This window comes from Sus scrofa, chromosome 15, assembly GCF_054392235.1.
Source record: "Sus scrofa isolate SSC_HxYL_T2T_F1_AM1 chromosome 15, Sscrofa_HxYL_maternal_Yorkshire_Landrace_v2.0, whole genome shotgun sequence".
Classification (NCBI taxonomy): Eukaryota; Metazoa; Chordata; class Mammalia; order Artiodactyla; family Suidae; genus Sus; species Sus scrofa.
This window is the reverse complement of record NC_139397.1, coordinates 110,296,369-110,320,097: the sequence shown is the minus strand read 5'-3', so window position 1 is coordinate 110,320,097 and position 23,729 is coordinate 110,296,369. Positions and strand designations below refer to the sequence as shown.

Genomic DNA, 23,729 nt, shown 5'->3' with positions numbered 1-23,729 from the left:
AAGAACGTGAAAGATTTTTTTCCAACATTAGGAAAGTGTTATCCAATATTACCAAATAGCTGATCTTACCATCACTAAGGTAGATGTAAGACCACTGCCTTCACAAACAAGATGACTGAAACTCTATGGGCCACTGGAGGCAAGTGGTACTAGAGGTTCTTGTCCAGCCTAGGCCTCCTATGATTGACAAAGGCCGCCTATCAAGTAAGGCCAGGCCAGTCCTCATGCTGACCTTCCCCTCCTCAAAATTTACTAATAAGGTAAATTCTGTCCCTTCTAGCTAATAGAAAAATAACTTTGACAATAAGATACAGTACTTAAAACAGGTGAAGCACCTCTTCTCATTCATTCATCAACAAGTACTTATTAAGTCTACCTTATGTGAAGCACACACTACAAATATAAAGATAATTAAGACTCAGCCCTAAGAGACTTGAGGTTGCCTGATGGGAGGGGGAGGGAGTGGGAGGGATCGGGAGCTTGGGCTTATCAGACACAACCTAGAATAGATTTACAAGGAGATCCTGCTGAATAGCATTGAGAACTATGTCTAGATACTCATGTTGCAACAGAAGAAAGAGTGGGGGGAAATCTGTAATTGCAATGTATACATGTAAGGATAACCTGATCCCCTTGCTGTACAGTGAGAAAATAAAAAATAAATAAATAAATAAATAAAATAAAATTTATGATAACAAAAAAAAAAAAAAAAGACTCAGCCCTTCTTTCATGAGCTCTCAGCCAAAAGTAGGGCAGAGAGATACAAACAGAAAATAGATAAGTGCAAGAAAAAAATATGTGCAAAATATTGTGGAACCAGACACGGATCTCAAGAGGGTGGTAGTACCTTGAGTATCTTAAGAGGTGGAAAAAAACAGTCCTAAAGAATTCACTAGCCAGCAGAAATGAATCTGCCTAGGAACCTGGCCTCGCTCAGTGTGTTAAAGATCCAGCATTGCCATGAGCTGTGGTGTAGGTCACAGATGAGGCTCAGATCCCACATTGCTATGGCTGTGGTCATGGCCTGCAGCCGTAGCTCCAACCGGACCCTTAGCCTGGGAACCTTCATGTTCTGAGGATGGGAACCTAAAAAGCACAGGCACACACACACACACAGAGAGAGAGAGAAATTCATTAGCGAGACAAAGGGCTTTTAGGCAAAAACAAAGGTCAGCATATTCTAGAGGTGGGTGAGGGGTATGAGCAGTTGCTGCTGAAAGGCAAAGCCTCAGGAATGATGCTAGAGAGATGGGTTGACTCTAAATCAGGAGAATAGAGAAGATAGAGAACCACCCAGTGGGACCATAAGTAGGGGAGTGGCGGGATCAGGGAGTAATCAGCTAGTAATTAGAGCTAAAAATAGCAACATTTACCCTGTATTAGCATGGTCCTTAGGCTCTTCATATTTATTCTAAATCTTACAAAACTATTACAAATAAATCATTATTAATTCCTTTTTCCACTGATGAAATTGTGGCACAAAGTGAAGCAGAAGTTGCCCAGGCCCCACAGGCAGTATGACATAGCAGAGCCAGGGCTGACCCCCACTCTAGACCACCGGGGCACACCGCCTCTGTGTTTTGGAGTCCGAGCCAGAGAGACTGATCTGGAGGGAAAGAGCCTAGTGAAGGCCTGAGATACAGAAAGAATGCCAATTCTTTCTAGACTATGGAGGACTTTCTGATCACAGACTCTGGCTCTTTGCAGAACGAGTATGGAGCCTTAATACCGACAGTGTAGTGAGCATGTTCGATGTGCTAGGAGCTGAATGAAGGGCTCTCCTGTTCATCATCAGACCTCACCCTAACAACAGCTCTTGAAGTGTATGCTATTACCATCATTAAAGAAAAAGGATCCAATGAGACTGACAGGTGACAAAACATGTCCAAGAGCCTTGTCCCAGGACAGTCATAACTTGAACCTAGAAATCCTGTGTATCACATTCTTCCCCTCTTTTCACATCCTCTATGACCTTATCCTCTGGATGGACCACTGTGAGACCCCCAAAGAGAGTCACCACAAGCCTTATCTGTAACCATCACGTTGATGAATCCAACGCCTCGCACAAAAGCATGCTCTAAATGCATTTGCTGAATGAACATATAAATAATAGAAAATGAAAGAGAAAGTAATGGAAATATCTGCACAGGGACTTTTTCAAGTCACTAATTGCTTTAGCTTGTTTATGCAGACAAGGTACACTGATCTCTTTCCATCCAGCACATCGGCCTAACACTCAAATCCCTTTCAGTCATTCCCTAAATACCCAGTGACCTGCTCACCCTCCAAGCTCTCTCTGTGGCCTTATCCTTTTCCAGCATTCTCTGATTCCTCAAAGAGGAAGCAAGCACCCCCTCTGGGCACCACTGGGACAGTGTAAACAACAGTAGATCTGGAGGCAGGAGGTACCCTGGACAGACAGGATTCCCTGGGCCCCAAAGCCACCACCTACGGGACCTCCAGCAAGTCACTCATCCTGGCTGAACTTCAGTTTCTTCAGGTACAAAATAAAAAGCATAGTGAGATACTTTAGATTAGAGGATTAAATAAAACCACATGAAAGCACTTTAAAAGTGATCAAGTCCTGAATAAACATCTGATGTCTTTCTGTGTTATAATCAGTGATGCAGCATCTTCTTACCCCTAACCTGGGGGTAAGCTCCTGAGGACACAGTCTTTCTAGGTAATTAATCTTTGTGCATCCCAGAGAGCTAGCAACAGAAGACACCAGCCACTCTAAAACATGAATGAACAAAGGAGCAAATCCTCTCTAAGTCCTGATAAAGTGCCTCTTGGACTGAGTTCCGCGAAGACTGGTAAACAGGAAACTCAGGTCTTCCACAACCTTCATGCAGGGAAGGAAAGCTTTATTTGGATTTCTTATTAGCCTTCCTCCCTCCCACACCTCCCACCTCCAGACAATAGTTCAGTGATGCCACTATCATTTTCATCCCTGGCAGGAAACGCAGGAAAGCAAACAGCAAATACAACCATATATATAGGCCAACTTCTATAAAAGGCCTGGGTTAACAGGCCTTTCTTTTCATATGCTCTCAGGACTACAAGTTAGCTTTATATATTATACTATTACTAGATCCCAAATGATGCAATATTACTTCTAACACGAATAACCACATAGGATTTGTGTGTGCATGTCATGCGCGCGTGTGCGCGCACACACACGCACACGCACACACGGGGCTTCAGAAGATCAACCAATGACCCTGCCATGGGTTTCTTTCAAGTCAAAACACATAGGTTGAACACTCCCTTCTCCCTTGTCTATCCAGGCAGAATTCTTAACTGCTGTCCCCCCAAATGGACCTTGATTCATCTAATGGGGAGTATATTTTAATTTAAGATCAAAGCTAAAAGGAATAGTCATGCTATCAGGACTCTAGAGAGCCACCAATTTCAAACTGCCATGAAAATTTACCAGTTAAAGTACTTAAGCACTGGGAAAATTGGCTTGGACTACTGGCACACCCATCTCGAGCAGAGCATAAAAGTCATCATACTTATTACTTTGGATAAACACAGATCTTGATTTCACTTTAAAAAAGAGAGAGAGAGAAAAGGCCAGGCCCTGAAGGACACAAGCTCCCCTCCCCATCTTGTTCTCTTTCCTCTGGCAACATCAGCACGTACCCATCACCACGGCCAACGTTTATAACTAAACTGAAACCACATGCCAGTCTTCCCAACCACGCTATAATTAAGGAACCTAAATAAATCTTTAGAGAAGTTTTTACTGAAAAACAGTTGTGACCCATATGCTTCGCATTATTTTGTGAGCATGTCAGCATTGTTATTTACCACACACAAAAATGAATGGTTTATTACACCAGAATGACGGTAACGTAAGGGCACACGTGGTTTTCATCTCACCACATCAAGAGCGGAGTTTCATGCACTTCTTCTGTCCTCTCGTTGAGCTCTAAGAATAGACGCGGCCTGACATTTGAATGCAAGTCCCCCCTTCATGTCCAGATCAGCTGAACGGCTGCTGGTTGAGAGCCAAACTCTCCCCAACACCAAGCATGTTCCCTGCACGTTTGCAAACAGCTGTATCTATCGCTTTTAGGTTTTGGAAGTTGGGTTTAGGGCTCATCTGCTATTTTTTGTCAGGGCAGAAGACTAGGTTACATATTCAAAATTATCTAGCTGGTATTTCTGTCCCTTCTCCACCTTATTTCTGTTCAGAATGTTCATCTCCCTGGTGGTTCTCAAGGGTAATGGCAGAGCTTCTTTTCCCCAAATTCCAAGCTCTCCTCCGGCCATTTCCTTTCTAGGTTTATTTCACCTACTGCACAAAGCAGAGGAGATGATGTGACACCAAACACGTCACCCCCCACCACCACTTCAAGCTTATGTTCTCCCAAGCAGCCCCAATTTCTCAGTCCCCACTGGTGCTCCCCTAACAAGGTGCCTGAGGAATCATTCACTGAAGCAGCCCAATCTGTTCTGAGGACTTTTACTTTGTCACCTCCATTACCCAAAGGGATCAACAAAAGAAACTGGATTTCACGAACCTTTCCTGAACTTAGATAACTGCTTCTACCTCTTTATTTCTGTCTTCTTCTTCAAAAGCTCTCAAGATGGCATTCCCTTTCATTCAATCCTGCATCCTAGAATACTTTCAAGTCACACTAGGGAAATTCTGCTTCTGAATTTAACCCTCTTAAAATAGCTCTGTCTCAAAGTTCTCATCTACATTGAGATCCACAAATCTCAACTATTTCCTGCCTTTTTAGCTCTGGAGTAGCCTTAAAGACTATGTGCTTTTAAAATTAAGCAACAACAAAAAAAGTGGGTTTGGGAGGGTTGGGTTTTTTAATTTTATTTTTTCTTCTTAGGACGCACATGCAGCATATGGAAGTTCCCAGGCTAGGGATTGAATCGGAGCAGTAGCTGCCAGGCTATACCACAGCCACAACGCCAGACACGAGCTGCAACCTACATACACCACAGCTCACGGCAACGTCTGATCCTTAACCCACTGAGTGAGGCCAGGGATTGAACCCATATCCTCACGGATACAATATCAGGTTCCTAATCCCCCGAACCACAATGGGAACTCCTAAAAATTGTTTTTAAAAAATTCCTAACCTCTAAGTATGCCACCAATTTCTAACTTCATACTGAACCAGATGAAGGGCTAAGGTAGTCCACAACAAGGATGTGGAAGAAAAAGAAAAAAAAGAATTAATGTGTGGTATGTTTTGCACAGTAATCTTGACGTCTATTTGTTTTAGAGATACAATGCTGGCCTTCCTTGTGGAATACAACTGCAGATACTGATAGAGATAACTGTCCCACAGTCTTAATTCAGAAACATTGATTTTGCTTGAAAAATATCACCCTGTTAAATTAGCACTATGTATGCCCTTCCTTGAAACATTCATCCTATCCCATCTTAAGGGTAAACTTCAGGGAAAATAAGCTTTTATACTTATTTGTTACAAGTAACTATAACTTTTTATCCGGAAAAGCTGTATTGCATTCTTGTCCTCTGCCAGGACAGGCATACCTTATTTCAATATGCTTCACTTTATTGCACTTCACAGATACTGCATTTTTTACAAATAAAATTAAAGGTCTGTGGCAACCCTGAAAGTCTATTGCCACCATTTTCCCAACAGCACTTGTTCACTTTCACGGCTCTGTGCCACAGTTTCATAATTCTCACAGTATTTCAAAACTTTTCATTATTATTATAATTTGTTATGGTGATCTGTGTTCCGCTTTTTTTGATGTAACTACTATAACTGCCATTTTGTATCATTTAATTTAATGTTTTTTGTTTGTTTGTTTGTTTGTTTTTTTGTCTTTCTGCTATTTCTTGGGCCGCTCCCATGGCATATGGAGGTTCCCAGGCTAGGGGTCGAATCGGAGCTGTAGCCACCAGCCTACGCCAGAGCCACAGCAATGCAGGATCCAAGCCGCATCTGCAACCTACACCACAGCTCACGGCAACGCCAGATCGTTAACCCACTGAGCAAGGGCAGGGACCGAACCCACAACCTCATGGTTCCTAGTCGGATTCGTTAACCACTGCGCCACGACGGGAACTCCTTAATTTAATGTATTTTTTTAAAGATATAATTCCATTGCACACCTAACTGACTACCATACAGTGAAAACATAACTTTTATATGCTCTGGGAGGCCAAAACATTCATGTCACTCGCTTTATTGAGATATTTGCTTTATTGCAGTGGTCTGGAACTGAACCCACAGTATCTCCAAGGTGTGCTTGTGCAAGCATGGTAAACTAGCATATTTCTAACAATACAGTTATTGCCACATAGCTGCACCATTGGTAAGCATTCCAAAAAATCCAATCCTAGGAGCAAGAGAAGACAGAGAAAAAAGTAAGCCTCTCCTGAAAACAGACAGCAATGGGCATATACACACTATGAAGTAAAAAGGAAAGATTATGAAAACAAATATAAAGAACAGAATTGGAAGGAGATGGACATTAAATGGACCTAAACAGTTGTAAAGTTTCTGTATTTTACATAAAGTGGTACAATTTTAACTCTATGTGGCTCTTGAAAATTTAGGGATATATATTATACTATGAATAATCACAAAATAATAACACAAAGAGCTACAAAATACCAAAAGAATTAAAACAATTCTAAAAAAAAAAATCAAATTATCCAAAAAGCAAGAAAAGAAGAACAAAAACAGAAGGAACAAACAGAAAGTAAATTATTAACTGGTAAAACTAAATTCAACCACATCAATAATCAAACTAAATGTTAATGGGACAATATACTCCAATTAAAAGGCAGAGAATGTTAAAATGGATATAAGCAAATCCCAATTACATGCTTCCTATAGGAGTCACACTTAAAATATGAAGACATAGGCAAAAAGGAAGTAAGATGGAAAAAGATGCCGAAACAATTAGGAAAAAAAAAAAAAAAAAAAAGTACATTGTACTTTTCTCTTTATATATCTAAACTCAAAGAGGTCCCATCTCAATGAAAAGAAGGATGCTATACCACAGCATAACATATGACAGAGTACAGGCAGAGACTTAATTATCTTTAAAAATTAGCTATGATCATTTCTCTAACAATATTTTATCAATACTTACTTTTCTAAGTTCATATATATTTTTATATCCTAAACATCATTAATTACATTATTTTCTTTTGGCTACATAATTGCAAAAGGCTTGTTTCTACTAGGTACAAAACAGAAATAATCTCACCAGGGATAAACCATTTTAAGATGACATCTGTTCTGAAGTAACAACAGGCATCAAATAAAGCTCAAAAGTCAGGCTTTAAAATAAGACATGACAAACAGGCACAAAAAGTTTCTTCTTCCTTTAGAATTACACTGGCTTCAAAAAATAGACTCCACAGTAGTTTTATGAAATTTCATAAACTGACTCAATCTTAATGTATACAGGCTTCTCATTATTTTTTAATGGGTCACTCGAAAATACTTTCTTTTCATTTTATTTATTTCTTTTTGGCCATGCCCACAGGATGGGGACGTTCCCAGGCAAGGGATCAAACCTGAGCCAACGCGGTGTCAGTGCCGAATCCTTAACCACCAGGCCACCAGGGAACTCCTCAAAAATTCTTTGTTTTTAAAATTTTTAATTTTAATTTTAATTTTTTTGGTCGAAGATACTTTCTTGATAGTCAGTGTAACCACCAAAAGCACAGCAGTTGGACATTTTGTGTGTAGAGGATGGTCCACATGTGTTACAATGTTTTAAGGAACAATAGAAATCCCTGTGTAATTAGGCAAGAAATTCTTCTGCTTCAGTATAAGAATTTACAAACAAAGCTCTTTATTTCACAAGTTCACGTGCAAGTTATGGAATGTAATCCAAACCAAACAGCAAAGAGCACTTAAGGGGTAGTCTTTCAAGATTTTAGAAATTTGATTTACAACTTTTTTGTGGTGAAGAAACTTTGGGGTGTGCCCACATTCTCCAGTCCCCATGGGCCTAACCATTATCAAAACCTGATGGAGCTCCTCAAGTCTGCCCAGTCCAAGGCCTGCTGGCTGAGTCACTCAACAGAGCAAACACCTTCCCTCTCCTGGAGACTGATGGGAAGGGAGACTGGGCCAAAGGATGACTTCTTTTCAAAGGTGGATTGCAAAAGCCAGGTATAGAAGATATGCATTATTAGGAAGTAGATAAAAAGTTTAAAAAGACTAAATAAATTGCACCAGGAAGGAAAAGGACTGGACTTAAGATATGAAGGCAGTGAGGAGGAAACATCTGCCTTCAGGGCCTGGAAGCTGCTCTTTGGAATTTAGCTGTAATTCTGTGCTGCTAAGGACTTCCTTCTGGAAACGGTACCCTGAGCACGAGAGGCCACAGGGGAGAGCCCTCCACAGGGCCAGCATCCTGCTTGGGGCTTGGCAAGCAGTTAAAAGCAAAGAGAATGATTCCACTTTATCAGTCTTTGCAGCTGCAGGGTCTTAAATTAATGAAGTGTGGATGGTTTCTACTGCCTGGAATCAGCCCCGTAATAACCAAAATGGAAGGGTATGTGGAGACCAGAGCAAGAACATCCACAAGGGTATGGTTTGCCAGCCAGCACCCAGGAGCTCAGAGGCACAGCACTCACTTACCAGGAGGGTCTAAGAATGAAGATTAAGGGAATCTGTCCTCTACAAGCTTAAATTCAAACAGGAAAGACATTGGGTCCCCCCAAAAGAAAATGTGGGAGAGGGTAAGAAACGATCAGTAATCTCTAAGAAACATTCAAACAAGGAAAAAAATGATCTTTACTGAGAAAGGCCTGTCACAGAAAACTAAAATCTGAACCCCAATGCAAAGACAAGAGGCTGGGAGGAAATTATGTTATTTCCCCTGTCCAGTAATTAACAAAACACACCTGATTTGGTGAAAACAAATAGACAACTGGGCCCTTAATTCGAATTCAATAAGCCCTTAAGAGTATTTTTAGCATCTCTTGAACAAAAGAATACGAACCATCCCAACTCTCATAAAAGTAAGTACATAGTTACTCTCTATAAGAATAGCCTTTCCTGTTCAAGGTAAATAATATAATTTAAACAAACTCTCAACACAATTGTTTTGAGCTTTTTGGCAAAATAGCTTACTTCAAGCAATTTCATAGTTAGTTTTTATGATTTTATTACAGGCAACTCAATCCTGGGAGGAAAAAAAACCCTATCCTAGTTATATAAGAACTTTGGAAGCTATTCCAAAACTTCCCTAATTGTCCTTAGAACTTAATGTTTTATTCATTAAACAGAATGATTTTAAGTTCTCAAAATGCTGATTTTTCAGATAGGTGTTCCCTACTGATTTAAAGCCTAAAAGTGTGCTATCTCATATGCCCTTTTGTGTGTCTCTGTGTAACACTACAACACATATCCTGATCGAAGGTACTGCACATCCACATCCCAAATAGTTAAGACTATTCAATAAAATGAACCTTTCCTGTTTAAAACATTCAAATGTCAAGCACTCTGACTCATCGAACATTGATAGCCTCCAGTGCCTGCTATCTACACAGGATGCCATGACATGAGACTCAGCTTGGCTCCAGGGAAAGAAAGAAAGAGAGAGATAGACACATTGGGACATTTGTCCACAACAGAAGATGCTGTGCCAGGGATCTTGCATGGCATAATGTACAGAGAGATATGCAGAGAAATCTAGCTGCCATTATCATGGAAGGCTTTGAGTGGAGATGGTTATCTGAATGGGAACCCCAAGTACACATTGCTTTGGTATGGGGTTTGTTTTGTTTTGTTTTGTTTTTAAATGAAGAGAGAGTGAGCAGTAGTAAAAAGTTACCAACTTCTTCAAGTTTTGGTCTGTGCTTCCAGCCTTAGGGACCTGTACAGAGGATGCCCCTCTGTATAGTCTGTAAAGGAGCAGGAGCTGAATAAAGGACTGAAAGGTCAGATGGGGCCAAGTTTGCATGTTTCCCTTACAAGGTCAAGGGCACAAATCCATTCACATTAGGGGAGTGAGATCTACCACCATTTCATAGAGTAGATGCAAAATTCAATGAAATCAACAAATATTCATAGGATGACCTAATCATAAACAAATTTATGCAAATACTTATATACACACATAGACCACTATGTATAGACAACGGAATGTCTAGGCTTGGGAGTATTACTGTAGAGAAAAGAAAATGAACTGGCAAAATAATAATGAGACTTCCTGATACTAGCTAAATTCATATGATATTATAAGCAAAAAAACATTTTGGAAATAATTTTTAGAGAATTTAATATTTATTACTTAATTAAATAAACATTCTATATGCCAAGAAGAGTGTCAGGCAGAGGAATACAAATGACATCATTCCTACCTTCGGGTGCTCAGTTTATAGAGAAATCACGCACTAATGGGATAATAATGCAGTCATTTGAGGACAAGCCATTTGGTCTATGTGGCTTACTTAAAAAACAATACAACAACAAAGCATGAGGGATATTGGTGCCAGTGAGAAAAAATTTTTGAATTAAAATTTTGCTTGACTTTTTCATCCAGGTACCCAATACCTTTCTAACCCTTCCTCTCCTCTCCAACACTGTTTCTTTTATTGCCTTATTCGAGTTGCTTCATTTCTGGCCTGAATTTCAGTAACTCTTAAAAGGGGTTTTCTATATCCAAGCAAGATGCTTTCACCAGCCATCTTGATATGATGCTGTCAAAATGTGACGTCATTTTTTTCATTATCTTGACTTTCTCCATTGCTACACCTCTCCTTATTGCAGCCAGATTAAATTTCTTGCTCTTATGTGTTTCTGTAACAAAGCTTTCCCCCCAAATGTGTTAAACTCAAAGCAAGGTTCTATCATTCCTATCCTCCAAAACCATGCCTCTATGGAGTACTCTGATTTTAAGTATAATGCACTTATTTTGCTTAGGCCCCAGACAGAAGCGTTGGACACATGTGTCAGGATTTCTTAGTTGTCTGGGCTGCACTGGAGTGATCATAACGTCACCCAGAGGCTCTCCTCCCCCGTGAATCACCCGGGTTTAATATGTACCTATTCCAATACAGTTTGCAATTCCTGGACATAGACAAAATGAAGAAACCTTTCCTCTGGATTTCTAAACAGGAAAAAAAAAAAAAAAAAAAAAAAAACCACAGCCAAATACATATCTCAATTTTAAAAAGACACTCAGTGACTAAAGGGAGGAAATCAGAGGTTTACACATCAGACCACTGAGACAGAAGCCCCCTCAGAGGACGAGCAGGTTCCCAGGCTTGGGGTGACTGACAACCCTCTCTGAGAGGTCAACTACTCCTCACTTGGGTGTGTCTTCCAGATGGTTCTCTCTCCCACTCCCCTCCCCTCCCCCCATCCTGGTCCCCTTTTTAAGGAAGGGGGCTTCAACAATAAGATAACACAGGCTCAAGATGCCATGAAGTCTGTTCTGGACACTATTTGGTTACTATTTTGTGTGTGTGTGTTTATGCTATAATGTCTGCCTTTTAAAAACAGCTTCAGAGTGGCCACGTAAGAATGGGTAAACCAAAAATACCACATGCCACTCAGTCTGCAGGCTGGCTTCTTCGAAACCCTCCACTTTCTAAAAGGCAAACAGGTCACTCCCTCTTCCACAAGCTCCCCTGACTCTGCCCGATTCTCTGGCACAACTGGGCCCACGCTTGAGACAGGGGATGATGAAACAACAATGCTTTGAGCTACTGCTGGAGGAAGATTTAATGCCAATAGGCAGAAAGTGCTCCGCCACCCCCAAAGCAGTCTGAAACAACTCATCCCACTCAAGCACACAGAAAACATAGCTCCCCAAAGGACTTCAGCATGGAGAACACAAACACCTGCTTTCAAGTTTTTTAAGCCAGCTCACGATATCTGCAAAGTGGTCACAAGAAAATGACTATGCTGAAATGTCACATACACAGATCACACATAATTGAGAGACTGCCTCGGATCAGCAAGCAAGCGGTTAGTATTATCACTGCACATCTGCGTGGGTTGAGGCGGGGGCGTAAGCCATCTGATAAAGATTTCATCCCCAAAGACCGAACTTTGAGAAAGTAAGAATAAAGTCCTGGAAGCCAGCAAAAATCCTCCCCAATCAGCAGGGCAGGGACAAGAGATCCTGGAGGAGAAAAGACCATGTCCCCAGGTCCTCTGGATACAAATGTTAGGCCCTTGAAAGCTATGAAAAGCGCCAGTGTATGCTCTTATTATAGAATGTAAGCTCAAGACAAGCTTCTAGCTTCAACAGAAAATCTCAAACTTAGAAACTTCCTTCATGTATATCCCAACAGGCTTGCAGGCAGAGGGGTGAAAATCACGCAGGCTGCACACCCAAAGTCCAGTCTCTTGGAGCTTTATTTCCCACTGGTGTGCTCAGATTACAAAACACTCAAGGCCCTTGCCAGGAGCCAGGCTAGCTATCTCCCTGTTGGTTCCTCCTCTGCCCCATTGTCTCCCCAAACACCCTCTTTTTGGAAGCCCTTGATGACTCCCCTTGTTCTAAGAGATTCTTGCCCATATACCTACTAAATATCCCATGTATACATATACTGTACCCTTAACATATGGTTTTAATTTGGGAACACTTTTTTGCTTACAGTTTTTCTCCCTTGAGAGCAGGGATTATGACTCACCACCTCGGTGGCTGACACAGAGTACATGGTCAGAATAAATTTGTGAAATAAATCCTAACATGTTCTTTTCTCCTAGTCATGTAAGACACTGACAAAATTAACAAATGGCATTTTCAAACTTGAAGTTTAATGACTACTTGTAACCAAAACGGAGGAATTAAAAGAAATGTTAATTCAAGTTTGCACATGTAAGTGCACATTCATATCTTTACAAAGAGTGAGCTTTATTAATTTACAGTACTCAAAGAAGAAAGTTAAAGAGAAATGGGATTCTATTTTAAACTTTCGTGCTGAAAATCTTCATTTAGGTTATTTCTTACTATCTAGCAACTCTCCCTGATGCTAGTCTATACAGATTCTGTTGAAAGAGTTAGGTGAACAGCCATCTAAAATCTTCTGCTTTAGAAGGCAAAGTGTGATGACATTTGTACTAGTAACATCTAGGACCTTTCTAGTTCTTGAACTGAGCGGTAAAAGCAATTAGAGTCATCTCCAGAGCTGGCAGATGAAAATATACTGTTCCTTTGGCTTTTTAGAGCCCCCAGTTGACAGCACCTCTCCTCCCCAAACATATATAGTCACTTCCCAAAGTTCCCAGTGAGCAAATCATCATGTTTATTCTAGCTTGCTTCTCGAGTTCTGCAGTCAATATTTACTGAGTGCCTACAAATCCACCAAGAACTGTGTGCTCAGCATCAGAACATAAAGATGAAAACAAGGCCATCTCTACCCTCCAGACCATCAAGTTCAAAGCTCTCTCTCCGTCATGGCCTGTTAAGAGTCACCCATTAGAGACCCCCAGCAAAAGACTCCCCTGGAAAAAGGAATGGAGTTTCATTGTTCTGGAATTTGTGTTTTTCAGAGCAGGGTTTTTGCACCAAGAAAATCATTGGGGCAGGCAGAGGTGGGGCACTCAAAATTTTTGTCTGATGAATAAAACCAGTAAATCTTCAAAGACTCCACTCATTAAATCGTGGTAACTTAAACTGGTGAAAAGACTGCCTAGAAAAGCTGTAGTAACAACCCTCTGTTCCTTTCCCAGGTATCTTTCTTGCCATTGAGATCTGACATGCTGTTGAATCCACTCAATGGACATGTCCGAGAAGATGCCAAATGATCCTCAATGGAGCTTTCTATACACCAACAGCAGGCTTACTTAGCGACAGAAGGAAATCCACAAAGATTTGGCACAAAGCCACATTTCTCAGGAGGTTTCAGAACTGTGACTACTTACTGGCAGAAGACTTCACAGTTTTTAATACAGTCATTCAAATATGGAATCCAGATACTTAAAACTATTCTACAGTTCCTAACTTTATTGCTTAATATTTAAAAAAAAAAGAAACATACACACATACTCACTCACTCAAACATATGACTGATCTCTCCAGACATGTGTACTTCAAATACCTACAGATTGAGGAAATACCAATCTCTGCAGAAACTCCCCAGGGACCATCCCTATACCCTACATGGTTGCCTAATCACCATCATAAACTAGTTCAAGTCTGGAGAATCTTCTCTTTGTCATGTCTATGGCCCGTAACCCTACGAAGAGGAGGGGGGCATCTATTCCAAACACTCTTGGTTTGTTTGCTCAATTTTCTTAAAATGATGACAGACTCAGTGGGTTTTTAAGTGAAGGCTCTGTTTTTTATTGACAACACAGTATGTGTACTTAAGGCCCTTTCCAGAGAAGACAACCTCTAATTGTCTGCAGATCACCATTAATTCAAAGCCCAGTGATAAGAAAACAGAAAAAAAATGAAGGAACATAGGAAACTGTCCAAGAGTAACACCTGAGAGAGAAACTACACTCTATCTGTTCCTTGAATTCTTGAATCGAGCCAAGCCGTCAATAACCTGAGTACTGGAGCTGGTGATTCTCAACTCCGGATGCACACTGGAATCACCTGGGAAGCCCAGGCCTCACTCCTCCCTCCCACACACTCTACAGATTTGATGGAATTTTGTGGTGGTTCTGGTGAGCAGCCCAGGATGACAAATGCTGACATTTTATGTGTCTTACAGACTTGCTTTTCCTAAACTGTGATTTTAGTGTCCTCTGCTTCTACTTAGGGAAGTGGCATAAAAAGCAGCCATAGAGGAGTTCTCGTTGTGGTTCAGTGGGTTAAGAACCCAAGGTAGTGTCCATGAGGATACAAGTTTGATCCTTGGGTTCGCTCAGTGGGCAGTGGGTTAAGGAATCTGGCATAGGTTGCAGATGTGGCTTGGATCCCGTGTTGCTGTGGCTGTGGTATAGGCCTGCAACTGGAGCTCTGATCTGATCCCTAGCTTGGGAACTTTCATATGTGGCAGGTGTGGCCATAAAAAGAAAAAGAAAAACAAGCAGCCATATAAAATCCGCTACTTTATTTTCTGCAAGGAAATTTAGGGAGGTGTTGCTCAATATGACAGCCTTCACCTCATAAGCCACATAATACTTTAAATCTCTTTTAACCTAACTGGTAAGGAAAACTCTTGAGCAACTCAAATGCTTTGATCTTAGGTGCAAAAATAATTCTGTAACTGGTCACATTTCCCTTTTGTTTTGACTGTCAGGAAATGAAAAATCCAAGTTCAATAACCACAGAGGACATCATGGTATTAACTTTTACTTTGGTCTCATTTCTTTTATTTCCTTTGCTCCGAAAAAATTATAATTTTTTTTTCTTTTGTCTTTTTAGGGCTGCACCTGCAGCATATGGAAGTTCCCAGGTTAGGGGTCAAATTGCAGCTGTGGCTGCTGGTCTACACCACAGCCACAGCAATGCCAGATCCCAGCTGCGTCTGCGACCCACACCACAGCTCATGGTGATGCTGGATCCTTAACCCACTGAGCGAGGCCAGGGATGGAACCCACAACCTCATGGTTCCTAGTCAGATTCGTTTCTGCTGCACCACAACAGGAACTCCAATCTTTATAATATTGACTGTAAAACCGTAAGCTGCTTCCAGTCAATTTTCATTGTGTGGAGATATAATAATTAGCTCCCATTCATATTCCTCACCTGTTTTTGAACTATGAAAGACCAAAGACTGCAATTAGTTGGACTAAAGTACATGGATACATGTACAGCTCTTCTTTGGCTGTATGTTTGGGGATTTTTTTTGGGGGGGTGGTTGTTGGCAGTGGGCAGTGAAGAAAGATGGACGGACAGGTAGTAAGTAGACCTCCCTCAAAATATATGAGCCCCTTTACAAGCATAGCTAAGAATGGCAATGTCCCAGAAAATTTTCATTTATTCATTTAAAACTAACATTCTAGGAGCTCCCTTGTGGTGCAGTGGGTTAAGGATCTGTTGTTATCACTGCAGTGGCTTGGACCACTGCTGCGGCTGAGGTTCAGTCCCTGGCCTGAGATCTTCCACATGCTGTGAATGCGGCGGGGGCGGGGGGGGGGGGGGGTAGGGGTGAGTAGGGGTGAGGGACTAACATTCTTAACATTCTAAATTCACAAATCTAGAAAAATCTTCAATGTGCAAGCAGATAGACATAAGTTTACCAGAATAAAAAGACTGCAATTTAAAAATTACAATGACACCTACGTCAAGAGAACCATCAAAGGGCTGTTGCCCTGCCCCATATTATGGAAACAGGAACTCGGCAGGCATGACTACCAGCATAGATTCTGTCTTTATTCGTCCTTAATCCTATGATCTCCCCTGATCCATCACCCAATCACCTCAGAACTTCCCACTTCTGAAAAAACCCAAAATTCTTCTCCTTTCCTGCCAATTCGAGAAGGACTCTCCCCTTACAAGCTTTTATGGAGATACCGAAAAAAGAGGCATGTGCTTCTGAAAATGCGCTGTTCCATTCACTAAGACCTCTGGTGTAAATAAACCAAATCTGGGTGACCTGTAACTCAAAAAGAGCTAATAAGACTTATTTTTTGAGAGAGATCTCTATAAAGATAATTGCAAAATATCTGCTTCTTTTCCATGTAAATAAGACCTCACAGGTCTATCTCCACGTTGATAGAGTGCCTTCCAAGTGCCCTGTTGAAAATGAAGTTGGAAAAGGGCAAAACCAGGCTATCAATCTAGATATGGTAACTAACCTTTAATTTCTCTAATTCAGACTCTGACCTCAGAAACTGTGAAGAATGAAATGGCCCCACAGACATCCTACTACCTAGTTATTCTAGACAACTGAAGCAAACCGATCATTCACTAACACTGACAAATTAAAATTTTTTTCTAATGAATTTTTTCCTAAACCATACCACATATTTCCTAAACAGGAGGATCACATACCCATAGGATTTCAGAGTTGAAAGGAATGTTGGAATTAAATATTTTTCCATTCACAAATTCTTTGTTGACATTCACAATTTAAAACCACCATCAATAAATCTACTGACAGCATAAGTTCATCTGTGACCATTTAGCTGTAACATTATTGCATTCACACTCATACTTAATAACTTTACTGTTTTCTCTTCTCTCTTATGACTACTTAAAGAAGTCAACTCCTCAATTTTATTTATTTATTTTTGATTCCTCAATTTTAAAAATGATAGACAATTTGAAATTGTTACTTTTTTTTTCTTTTTTGCAGTAGTTACTAAATATCAAGCTAAGACATTCAAGCAAAGTCCTTCCAGTCTGGCTTCATTTTTTGACAGAATTCCTAAAACATCAGGAATATTTGAACATGTGATGATAGGTTTATTTAACCTATTGAACTGACATTATATACCGTTTAATATGTGAAGCCCTCTAGGCACTGGGAATGCAGTAGTGACCATGGACCTAACCTTCTATGGGTGAAGTGGAGGGGAAGTTAGGCAGCAAAGAAAATAAGTAAGGCGGTTCCTGCCATGGCACAGTGGGTTAAGAATCCCACTGCAGCAGCTTGGGTTGCTGGGGAGACATGAGTTTGATCCCTGGTCAAGGATCCAGTGTCACTGCACCTGCGGTGTAGGTCAAAGATGTGGCTCTGATACAATCCCTGGCCTGGGAACTTCCATATGCCATGGGTGCAGCCCCCTACCCCTAAAAGAAAGCATGCAAGAGGGATGGTGAATCCTTGGGCAAGGCTGAAAAGGGGAGAAGAATGAAATTGATAGAAAGGATAACAAGGTAAGGACACACTAAGATGGCAACACCTAAGTAGGAGGTGAGGGAGGAGGATACAAAGAAAGACAGATACACAGACTATGAAGCTGAGGAATTCCCAAAAGAGAGAACAGAGAGAACAAAACCGCCAATATGCAAGTGTGCATCTAGTTTGATGGTAAAATAGAATCCCATTTTAATACATTAATGTTCTACTTAATGTCTCCGAAGAGTTGGTTGACAGTGATTTTGTATGTTTTTGTTTCTTTGGGGATTTTTTTTTTTTAAGCCATACCTGTGGCATGGGGAAGTTTGGGGGCCAGGGATCGAACCCACACTATAGCCACCACCCTGGGCCACAGCAGTGACACTGGATCCTTAACCCACTGAGCCATCAGGGAACTCTGACAAGGATTTTTAGTCATACCTTTCGGTACATCAGTCTACAAATATTAAAAGTGACAATGAGCAAGATATTCAATTTAGTACTTTTATACCATTCAAAGAAAATAGAAAACTTAATCTATTCCCAAAGGAGATACTGTGTTGTAGGAAAAAGAAGCTATGTACATATATTAGAAAGTAATCAGCCATTTAATAAACGCACAAAGATGTACAAACTGGAACTTGCTTTTTATATCCAATAAAACTGTGTACCAAAAACCAAGTATATTTTCCAGATTAAGAAGATGCAAGAAAAGTATGTAAATGATGTACTGTAAGCATTGTTGCAAAATACTTGATCATGACCAAAATTAACAAGAGAATAACTGGTATAAATTAGAAGTAAAATTACAAAGTCATACATCATCTACATTATATAAGATAAAAATACAGAGTGACATTATTGGGAGTGAAGAGGTGGGTTTTAGTTTTTGTACCAAATGAAATTAAATAAAAATTTCATCATTAATGAAAATTAAGATTATGCTTTTAAATTAAATTTTATTGGTCAGAAATAACATTAAAATGCTTCTGTAGTCATCTCAAAAATCTTAATATTTCTTCACGTTCCATATTTGACTATATTCACATTTGGAAAAAGAAATTAACTAAACTTGTCCTTAAACACAACTTAAACTCCCCAGTGTAGGGGAAATTGATTTTTATTCATTCATCACCCATCTGAGAAGAGTCGGCTCCAAAAAAAATTAACATTGCACTGGCTTAAGTTTCAAAGCTGGTTAGAACCATTTTGCCACAATTCCCAAGAGGTGAATATGTGAATGAATATAAACGAGATAGCATCTAATTTTCTTAAACTCTCAACAAACATATTGGTTCCAAGAAAATTAGTAATATGGGAATTGGACCAAAAACAGATCTATTGCTCTAAACTATCAAAGCATTTAGACACATCTTCAAATATTCACATATTAACTACTTCTATAAACAAAAAAATGAAAAATAAAACATTATGTTTTAATGTAAAGCTTTCATTCATAATAAACCATTAGGCCACTAGTTTCCACTGAAAAGCAGCATGAAAAAAAAAAAAGGAATAACAACAAAAACATGAAAAACGAGTAAACATATTTACTTTTGTAGTTTAAAATACATTCAAATAAGATTGAAATGGGAGTGTCCATCGTGGCTCAGCAGAAACGAATCTGACTAGCATCCATGAGGACATAGGCTTGATCCCTGGCCTTGCTCAGTAGGTTATGACAAAGATTTTCAAGTTTTAAGATTTGTTTATGCTACTATGTCTTTGTCTGCAAGACATAGTATGGGACATACAATCATAGATAAGATATTGTTATAATAAAAATCATATTACATTGTGACAAGGAAGCAGATCTTCAAAGCATTATACACCATTTTCTATTTGTTTTGGGAACAATGCCCAAGAAACACCCATACACATTTCCACACTTCCTCCTTCCTCATGCCCACATTCCAGGTAATGAGTAACCAGATAGCTGTGACTCAACCGTATCGTGTAATCTTAAATAGTTACATGTGTCCATTTTATAATTTATGTCCTAACAACTTTATACTTCAGTAACATTTTTAATACATTTCTCTGATCTTGGATAGGATTCTGCCATTTTTAACATCCTTGTCTTTTATCTGTAACACCATTCACATGAGTAAATCGTGTATGAACCTCTGCTATTAACAATGGCCAAGGCAATCATAAATGTAGAGAGAAGCAGCAGCAACACTGGAAAATCAAATGTGAGGTAAGGTATATGAGTATGAGAATGTGCTTTTTGAAAGCAATCAGAGCAATGGCTTAAAAACTATCAATTCTTGTCTTTTTTTTTCCTAAGGAAACACTTAAGAGCCCTTAGCAACCCATAAAAATATAGACAATAAAAATGGGAGGAGTTCCCATCGTGGCTCAGCAGAAACGAATCTGACTAGGATCCATGAGGACGCAGGTTTGATCCCTGGCCTTACTCAGTGGGTTAAGGATCCGTCGCTGCCGTGAGCTGCAGTGTAAGCTCGGATCCGGCATTGCTGACACAGCTCGGATCTGACATTGCTGTGGCTGTGGTGTAGGATGGCAGCTGTAGCTCAGATTCGACCCTTAGCCTGGGGACCTCCATATGCCATGGCAGCCCTAAAAAGATAAAAAAAAGAAAAAGAAAAATGGGTATGACCCCTCTGGGGGCAATCTAGGTCCTAAATAGGCAACCTAAGAGGATGCCTGCCTGTGCTTCTCAAAGATAAAGGTCCATAGTGCAAATCAGCCAAGTCTTCCCTCCTTCCAGGTCCTTTCTAATGTTTTGCTGTTGAGAAGGACTGAAGGAAAAGGTGTAGTAGAAAATGCATACATTCTAACTTATTCCTCTATTACTAACTTTTTGTAAAATTAGGCTTAACCATCTATAAGACTTACGATGTTCCTAATTGGGCCTATTCTTCTCAGACCTTAGGCGGACCACCCACGCATTCAGACACCGAACACAAATACCCGAAAGGGAAGGTACCATATCCAAAGGAGAGCTCATCCTTTGCAGAAGTCAATAATGATGAAAATCAGGATACTACATATCAAACTTTCTTCCTCCTGAATAACATTATGATTCAAAACCAATAGCAACTAGAGTTTCTGTCATAAAACATAATGAATTAACATCTGTTTATACTTACAGAATTCATGTCAACATTCAGTCATTTACCACTCATTCATTAAAATAATGCATTGAGACACATACACATTTAGGCACATTTAACAAGTCTGAAAATGTTTTCCAGTTGGTGACTGAAAATGCAAGATGGCAATTTTTCCAGACACATAAATTTGTAATTTTAAGTCATGCACTCGTCTCAAATTCTATTATTTTAAACATAATCCTTCAAGCCTTCCAATGATTTGAGTAGACTGGTATTTGAATATTTCATTAAAAAAAAAAAGTTCTACATGTAGCTACCATCTCCACTCAAATACCTTTTCTCTTTCTATCATCCTGGTTCACTGTGCCCTTAACCAAAACTGGTCTTTTGCTTTACTTTCTACACAGATACTTACTACACTTTACAGCAGCCACCCACTGCTAGAATTCCTTCCTGAAGACCCAACACAGGTAGCACTTCAGAATCTCTGAACACACCAATTTTTTGTGCTTCCACCTTACTCCCTGACATTGCATGTACACTATTAAAATGACTCATTTATGTAGTTATTCTCCTCTCTTCCAAACTAGCCTGAGATTCTTCAACACAAAGACCATGTGTATCTTCTTACAGTTTCTAACCAATGGCAGGCTCCCCATATTCATTAATACAATCACTCAACAAATACTTAAGGAGTTGCTGTTATGGGACAACCAATATTCTAACTGCTATGGGTACAGGGATATGTAAACTAAACAAAGCCCCTGCCCACCTTAAGATGACATTTGGTAGATAAACAATGTCTTACTGTATAGCACAAGGAACTATATTCAATATCCTATGATAAGCCAAATGGAAGAGGATATTTTTTAAAAGAATGTATATATATAAATGAATCACGGCTGTACAGCAGATATTAACACAACACTGTAAGTCAACTATACTTCAACAAAAAAGTTAACTTTAATAAATACATCAACAGGAATTTCTGATGTAGCTCAGCAGATTAAGAACCCAACATGGTGTCCATGACGACATGGGTTCACTCCCTGGCCTCACTCAATGGGTTAAGGATCCAGTGTTGCCATGACTGTGGCATAGGCCTCAGCTGCAGCTCCAATTCAACCCCTCACCTGGGAACTTCTATATGCCACAGGTGCAGCCCTAAAAAGAAAAAGAAAAAAGAAATACATCGACATATTAAAAAGATGACATTTGAATAATAAAGACACAAATAAAACAAATGTCAGATGATAAATGAAGAAAGTAGGAAGAAAAGTAAAGAAGTCTGAAAGGATGGTACATGGTTGGCCCAAGCAGGGACTGCAATTTTAGTTATTTTAGGTAATCGCTGATGATTAAGTCATTTGCTAAATTAAGTGAGAGAACAAGTCAGTCCCTTGAAGGGGGCAGAGTGATGCAGGGTGTCTGGCATTCGAGAGGAGCAGTGAGGTAGTCGGCATGGCTGGAGTAAGGAGGTGAGAAGTAACAAGGGCAGTCACATGGCCTGTGTCCACATCAGGTGGAGCCCTGCAGACCACACGTGAGCCACCGCAGGCTTCTGAGCAGCAAAGAAAAACAAAGCAATGAGCATCTTTAACAAAGATCACTTTGGCCAGATGTCGTAACACTTTCAGGAAAGAGATCATGGGGTATTGAGGTGTGGGAGAAAGAGACAAGAGAAGAGCTGAAAGAGGAAGAGCAGTTACAAGGCTGCCACAGTGATAGAGGTGAACAGGGAGGGGTGTTTGGACAAGCACAGTGGCAGTGGGGGTAAGACAGGATATACATGCAGTGCCAACAAGAACTGAGGGTGGATTGAATGGGGAATGGGAGAGAAAAAGAGGAAAAGGTTTAGTGGCACAAGCAGCCAAAGGATGATGGTGCCGCCACTGCCCCAGATGAGAAAGAGGAGTGGGTGATCCACTCTTCGGGCTGAAGCACATGATTCAAGAGGCCTCCTGGACACCCCAGGAGACTCTGAAGTATTAAATGCCACTGGGGTGACATCCAGCTAGAGACTGGGGGCATCAGCACGTATTTAAGGCCCACAGGGGCGCATCTAAGAGCCTACAAAGGAGACGGGAAAAAAGGCCCCAAAGCTAAGCCCTGGGATGTACCGATATTCAGATGGGAAAGGAAGAGGCACATCCAGTGTTCCATGGAACAGCCAGTGCACTGGGAGAAAATGGGCAAGTGTGGAGGCCAGAAAGCCAAAGTTTAAAAAGGGTTTCACAGGAGGGAACTGGTCACGTTGTCAAATATTATCGATAATTAGAAGAGGAAGAGGATTCAAAAGTGACTATTGGGTTGGACAACAGGGATGAATCCTGAAGAGAACACTTTCCACAGAATACAGACAAAAGTCTGATGAGAGTGAGTTTAATAGAGAAAAGGCGATAAACTGGACACAAGAAGTCCATGCAATTTTTTCAAAGAGTTTTGTAATAAAGGGAAACAAATGGTGTGACAGGAATCAAGGGAAATACTATAGCATGCATGTGGATGGGAATGACAGAGGGAGACAAAGTTGAGAATACAGTGGAGCAGGGGGATAATCATAGACAGATGTCCTTAATGGGGTGAGAGGGACTGGATGGGCTCCAGGGCACATGAGAAAGGGTGGGGACTGGACAGGTGAGTCTTTATGATACTCAATGTTGACTGAACTGAACTACTCTTTAAGATGTTTCTTGGGAAAAGGAGGCCCACTAACACAGGCTTCTAGGACACCATACAGAAACTCCAACATTAACTTGGCTTCCAGAAGCTAATATTCAAGTCTTTGTCTCTGGTTCCTGGCACAGAGCTCTGAAAAAAACCCTTGGAATTTCCTGAGTTAGAGGAATGTCTTTTGTTATTCCTAACAAGCCCCTTGTGCCCACACCTGAGTTTATACTAATGAGGTGACTCAGGTGGGACCCCTAGATAATCTCAGGCTGGGGGCTGGTCACTGGAAAGGCCAGACACATGATTAG

At 40.4% G+C, this 23,729-nt stretch overlaps 1 protein-coding gene and 1 long non-coding RNA gene across 7 annotated transcripts in view; both read right to left on the bottom strand.

Annotated features, from left to right (window-relative positions):
- Positions 1-23,729, bottom strand: part of MYO1B (myosin IB) — a 191,559-nt gene that overhangs the window by 101,411 nt on the left and 66,419 nt on the right. The window lies entirely within an intron of this gene.
- On the bottom strand, positions 17,060-22,832 carry LOC146396053 (uncharacterized). The gene is made up of 2 exons (XR_014829426.1): positions 18,095-22,832; positions 17,060-17,534 (listed from the first exon to the last, which is right to left on the bottom strand). It is a non-coding gene; the product is annotated as an uncharacterized LOC146396053 (long non-coding RNA).